This window comes from Lepidothrix coronata, unplaced genomic scaffold (genome assembly GCF_001604755.1).
Source record: "Lepidothrix coronata isolate B3197 unplaced genomic scaffold, Lepidothrix_coronata-1.0 Scaffold70, whole genome shotgun sequence".
Taxonomy (NCBI): domain Eukaryota; kingdom Metazoa; phylum Chordata; class Aves; order Passeriformes; family Pipridae; genus Lepidothrix; species Lepidothrix coronata.
The window spans coordinates 729,701-734,700 of NW_016690250.1; the positions used below are offsets into that span (position 1 = coordinate 729,701).

The 5,000-nt window shown below is 40.1% G+C and overlaps 1 long non-coding RNA gene across 1 annotated transcript in view; it reads left to right on the forward strand.

The window, feature by feature from the left end:
• Nucleotides 1–120: 120 nt before the first annotated feature.
• The window catches only part of LOC108499145, an 18,927-nt gene continuing 14,047 nt past the window's right edge, over nt 121–5,000 (forward strand). The window contains exons 1-2 of the long non-coding RNA XR_001875440.1: nt 121–294; nt 2,866–2,871. This is a non-coding gene — a long non-coding RNA (uncharacterized LOC108499145). The remainder of the gene's footprint in view (nt 295–2,865; nt 2,872–5,000) is intronic.

A 5,000-nucleotide genomic window follows, 5' to 3' on the forward strand; every position in this document is an offset into this window, starting at 1 on the left:
GCCGCCCTTGTGGCCCACACAGAAACAGCTCTGCAGTGTTTAACATCCTGCTTTGCAGATGCTGCTGAGCTCTTTGGGCTGGAAGGCAGCTTAAAGAAGACAGAAGTTCTCTATCAACCAGCACCTCAGGAAGTCTTCCATCATCTCCATATCACCATTGGCCAACCAGAGCTCAAATCAGTCCAGCAGTTTAATTACCTAGGTAGCCTCATCTCCTCTGATGGTAAGATTGACAAAGAGATAAACAACAGGTTAGCAAAGGCATATAGTGCTTTCGGAAAACTCCATAAAAGAGTATGGTGTAATAAACACTTGAAGAAAAGTACCAAGATCAGTGTTTACAAAGCCATAGTGCTGTCTACTCTTTAATATGGTTCCGAATCATGGGTCATCTACCACTACCACCTGAGTATCTTAGAACTCTTCCATCAATGCTGCCTCCGTACAATCCTAAACATCCACTGGTCATATTATGTGACCAATACATCTGTTCTAGAACAAGCAGCAGTCACAAGTATTGAGGCCATGTTGCTGAGAACACAGCTGTGTTGGGCAGGGCATGTCTCAAGGATGAAGGAGCACCGCCTCCCTAAGATCTTGCTTTATGGTGAACTTGCCACCGGCTGCTGCAAGAGAGGAGCCCCGAAGAAAAGATACAAGGACTCCCTGAAGCAACATCTCAGCCTTGGCCATATTAATCAAATTGGGAGACCTGGAGACACACCATCTATAACGCTGCTGCTTCCTTTGAGAATGAATGCAGGATCACTCTCGAGAAGAAAAGACAATGCAGAAAGAACTGTGTCTTGCAGAATTTACCACCTAAGGAGTCTTTCTGCTGTACCTTTTGCAATCGGATATGTCTATCTCGTATTGGCCTTATTAGCCACCAGCGCACTTGTAACAAATGCGGATAGAGCCTTTCCCAAATCTTTGTTTGCGAAGCTCAGCCATAACGTTCATGCTTAATGTCTTTGGCTTCAGAGCCTGCTAGCACTCAGGCTAACTGCACATCCTAGGAAAGGGTTGAACAGGATATGCAGATGAATGAACAAGAGCCACAGAGAGAGATTTAATTGATGGGCCTTAATTTCATTAGTTTACCACTGAAGGAGGGGCATAGTAAACTACAGCTAATGGCAATATGCCAAGCATTTGTTTGGAATCTGGTGCCAAGTCAGAAGTTCTTGCCTTGGTAGACCTGTGATCAGTCTCTGTGAGCTACCCCTTTAGTTTTCAGCTTAAATTTGCATTCTTATGCCATTTTCACTCAAAGAGGGTTACCACAGATGGATTCCAGATCTTCTTTTTTCCATGTCACTTCAGACCAGCTAGCAGTAATAGAGAAGGAATTTTTTCTGATCCCTAAATTAATTATTAGGCAGACCTACAGCACCACATAAGAGTGAAAGAATGAGAGAGAAATTCTACTGTGATTTTTGGTTATTAATTTCTAAATCCTAAGATTTATGTAACCACGTAAAAATATTTCAGCCATATAGAGCAGTGTGTGCAGTTTTGGGCCCCATAGCACAGGAAAGGCATTAAGATTCTGGAGCACTTGTCCCACACAAAATGACTAAGAGAGCTGGACTTGTCCATTGTGGGGAATATGTAGTTTCAGCAGCCCTACCAGCAGCCCGCTGTGTACCTATGGGGTAGTAATCAAGAAGACTAATCCAGATTCTTCGCAGCAGCACATTGGTTGGAAGATGAGAGGCAAGGACCTAAACTGGAACAAGAGAAGAGAAAAGGAAAAGCATTTTCACCATGAATACAGTAAAGTAATAAAATAAGCTACCTGGAAAGTAGCCTCCAAGCTCCATCCTCCAGGTTTTCATGACATAGTGAGACACAACCAGCCTTGAGCAACCTCACTTGACATCAGAGTTGGTCCTGCTGTCAGCTAAAGGTTGGGCTAGAACCCTTCTGAGGTCTCTTCCAAACTGAATTTTCCTATGGTGCTCTGACCCTAAATGAGGATTTGAAGCACGTACCCATATTAACAATCCAACTGAAAACTGGCACAACACAGATCTTACTCAATATTTGACCCCAAAGACCCAGACAGCATAGGATAATAAAAGTAGGCAATACAGGCCAAAAATTTTTTATATTTTATATATATATTTTTTAAAAATAATGACACTGTTTCAGAAAGGAATTGTGCTAGGCATAGGGATAGGCCAGACAGACACAGCTATGCTGTATTCCTTCATAGCACCTAACTGTGCTTTTAGATACAGTAGATTCTTTAGAGCTTGTTCTGTTGTCTTTGACACACTGCTTTGACACATTGGTCAGTGTAGGTACATCTGAAAAAATAATGAGATTTTTAAAGTGTAAATACCTATTAGTCACCCAGTGCTCTTGGAATTTCAAGGAGCAGGGTACCCAAAAATCTGCATCTTGGCCCTCTGAGAAACTGAGTGGTCTTACGCTTCCAAAGCATTTAGGCTGTCATGAGAACAACACTATTAGACTTTCAGATAAAAAGTTGCTACAGTATATTAAAATTCAGCATGCTGCATTATAAGTTCAGTAAATATGATGATGAGTACATAAATTCATTTAAAAAAAAGTTTGTTTAAAGTTTATTAAGGATTTAAAATGAAAGAAAGCATTGTGTTTCTGTTGTAGTGCCAATCATTTATTTTCAGTGCTGTGGAATATTGTATGAAATATATTTTCAAGAATGGCTATTTGGACTTGATCTTCCTCACTGGAACTTCAGAAAGGACCAACTTCCTGCCTGATGATGATTAGCACAGAATATGGTTTGCTGTTTTATGGGAAACCTTTATTGTAGCTTATACAGACTGTTTTTCAGCCTATTGCAAGTAACTATTGTCTATCAAAATCAAGGCAGACGTAACATGGAAGGACTCAGAATTAACTCCAACAGGTGTGCAAATACATTTTGATAGGAAACAGTTTTCAGCTTTTTTTTTTTTTGTATTTTGTATTTCATCTCTCTCTCTCTCTTTTTTTAGTTTTGATGTTTTGTTGGGTTTTTTTTGTACTCCATACTGCAGTATTGGCTCATGGATAGCTAGATGCAAAATGAGACTGACATGTTGGACACATGGATATCAAGGATGTGGTTTCCTTAGCAACAGTAACCACATAAAAGGTCTCAGAACTTACTCATGGGACATTTCAGTTTTTCATATAAAATGAATACTGGTGGTGAATATGATTGGTTCAATAGTACAGTGAAAGTATCAGAGAACTGTAATATAATAAAGTATTCAGCTCTTCTATTTTCTGAAACCAGATATCACACAAGAATATTATCTTTATATCACGGAGAAGAGAAACTTGAGGACATGAGAGGCATTAAATCCAGTAGAATTTTGCTGCTTCAAAAAGTTTGTAATTATTTACCATTAGTTTTACCTAAGATTACAAATGTATCATCTATATCAGTGTGGTGGTTTCACTCTGGGCCTTCCTGGAGACCAGTTTGTAACCAGGAAGGAACTAGGAAAGTGATCACGGAAGTATTCCATGCTCTTCCTTTACGTAACTTGAGGTATAAATAAAGCCAGCAGGAGGGACCTCGCTCTCTTCCTTTCCGGTGAGGTTCGAGAACGGTGGGTCCCTGTCTCGGTCTGGCTTATCTGGAGCTGAGGCCTACAGTGACTGCTGTTATCTGCCACGCATGAGGGGAGAGCCCTGGGCCGTGTCTAGCCATCCTGCCTGCTCAAAGGGAAGTGGTGAGATTTTTGCTAGTTTGCCTTCGGTTGGCGGGTTGACTCACTCGGTCCTTGCCCCTTTTTGTCCTTCTCCCTTCTCCCTCCCCCCTCTTCCCTTTTTGGGAAGCTGTTTGGGATTTCTGGAGTTGTGGTGTGTGGTATTCTTGTTTTGTGTATCTGTCTCATATGTAAAATATATATATGTATATATATATTTGCTATAGCTTTGGCTGTTTGGGTTCTTTCTTTTCTCTTCCCTCTCTGGGAGACGGGTCCTTGTTGTCGAGTTTCGGGGGCTTGGCGGGAAGCCAGCTCGAAACTTGCACAATCAGCAAGAAGTGAAACTGCATCAAAATCTACATACAATCAGACTGAGTCAGATTAAAGTATAGCACAAAGACTGTGTATATCTCAAAATTTTGGTCTAGAATTGTTTCAGTATTTTACAGCATTTAGGGTTTCCTTTATCTATAAATATAGCAAACAGATTTGCTAAAGACAAAGCTGTTGATAGAAGAGTCATGTAGTAGGATTAAAGAGAAGGAGCACAGTTCTAGACTGAGATCTGGCACTGCGAGGAAACTTTGGAAGAAAAGGTATTTTAATTATGTGATGTAACACTGAATAAATTTGCAAAGTTCATTGAGAAATTCCAGAACCACATTACAGAAAGGCAAAAGGATGTGCAATAAGTATTTATTTTTTCTGATCTACCACTTTGCACCTTCTGTGGCCTGCATATTCCCATTTCCCACACTCTGCCTAATACGTGTGTATCTCAAGAAGATATGGCGACTTCCAGGAAGTCTGAAGAGGTAAGTAAAAAAAAGTAGAATTCTTTCTATGTGCTCTTTGACCTTCAATTTTACTTTTTTGGCAGCAGAACAGACTGAAGAGGAACATAACTAAAATGTTGCTGCTGTTCTGAACAGAAAGTTGAATTATCTTCACTTTGCATTCACTTAGATCAAGGAGGATATTGCAAGCAGTGTGAAGATGCAGGCCAGGGAAAACTGTACTTAAATCAGGGGATGTCAGGAGATTAGTTTACATAAAAAGCATAAAGCTGCCAATCACTTGAGCCTTTTAAATATTAGTCTATCTGCAAGGGTGGAAGAATCTTTTCAGTACAAAGGCAAAGTCTTGTAGCAATAGATAAGTGGTTCAAAACAAAGGAAACCTCCTTGAAATACTAAGGGATGAGAAGCAGATGAAAGCTTTCTTCAAGACTAAAAAGTTTTGAACATGTGGAGCATCCTGTTGACATTCAAATCTGTTCTTTTTGTCCTCTAAAGGATGTGT